We start from the raw sequence: 1519 nt of genomic DNA, 5'->3' as shown, positions 1-1519 counted from the left end.
ATCTCTGGCCTCCTGCAGGAATGTGCACATACTCACAAACACAATAAAAGTTTGTTTTGGTCATGGATCCAACCTGTAGATAAGGCTAGCCTCTGTCTCCTGAGTGCTGGGATTAAAGGCCTGCATCATCACCACCACCTAGAGAAATAAAATAAATCTTTAAAGAAATGAGTTTGAGGCCAGCCTTGTCTACCCAGCAAATTCCAGACCATTTATATCATATATATATATTCTGGAAGAGTAGCCAGTAATCTGGAACACTGAGCCATCTTACCAGCCCTTAAAACAACAACAACAACAACAATATTGTTGTTATTATTATTATTAGTTTTTTTGAGACAGGTTTTCTCGTTTAGCCTTGGCGGTCCTGGAACTCACTCTGTAGACTAGGCTGGCCTCGAACTCAGAGATCCATCTGCCTCTGCTCCTTCTTGTGTTCTCGTTCTTGTTCTCCTCCTCTTCCTCCTCCTCCTTCTCCTCCTCCTCCTCTCCCTCCTCCTCTTCTTCTTCCTCTTCCTCCTTCTTTTGATTTTTCAAGACAGGCTTTCTCTGTGTAGCCTTGGCTGTCCTGGAACTCATTCTGTAACCCAGGCTGGCCTCCAACTTTTTTTTTTTTTTTTTTTTTTTTTTGCATTTTGCATTTTGAGACAGAGACAGGGTTTCTCTGTGTCGTCTTGGCTATCCAGGCTGGCCTCAAACTCACAGAGATCCACCTGCCACTGCCTTCCTGAGTGCTGGGATTTAAGATGATTACCAGCTGTGCTCCGTGTAATATGCATCCAGGACTGCTCTGTGAGAATTGTTTTTCTCCAGGCAGTCTGAGGCTCACGTAACACACTCTCCCTCTCCCCGCCATCTCAGTTATTATGTGTACAGTCTTCTGCCTGCACGTAAACCTGTACACCAGAAGAGGGCACCTGATCTCACTATAGATGGTTGTGAGCCACCATGCGGTTGCTGGGAATTGAACTCAAGACCTTTGGAAGAGCTTTTAACCTCGGAGCCTTCTCTCCAGCCCTGCCCCACCCACCCCTCGACGCCCCACGCCTTTTTGTTTGTTTTTTGTGTTTTTTTTGAGATAGGGTTTGTCTCTGTCGCCTTGGCTGTCCTGGACTTGCTTTGTAGACCAGGCTGGCCTCGAACCTTGAACACACAGCGATCCGCCCGCCTCTGCCTCCCGATTGCTAGGATGAAAGGCGTGCACCACCACACCCGGCATGACATTCTGCTGTACTCAGCCGTCAGGGAAGCTTCCTTTAGCAGCAGATGGGAACAGAGACCCACAGTCAGACATTAGGCAGAGAGACTTTGGAATGCTCAGTGCTAAGCGGGATGTCTCCATCAAATACCTCCCCTCGTAGCCCAGGGAACACTGAGGAAGAGGAGGTAAAATGAGTGTAAGAGCTGGGGTGGGGGTGGGGCACTGGAGAGATGGCTCAGAGATTAAGAGCACTCACTGCTGCTCTTCCAGAGGTTCTGAGTTACGCTGGTTCAATTCCTAGCAACTACACGGTGACTC

Source organism: Acomys minous, assembly GCF_964271855.1.
Source record: "Acomys minous genome assembly, chromosome: 15".
NCBI lineage: Eukaryota > Metazoa > Chordata > Mammalia > Rodentia > Muridae > Acomys > Acomys minous.
Note: the sequence above shows the minus strand (reverse complement) of the source record.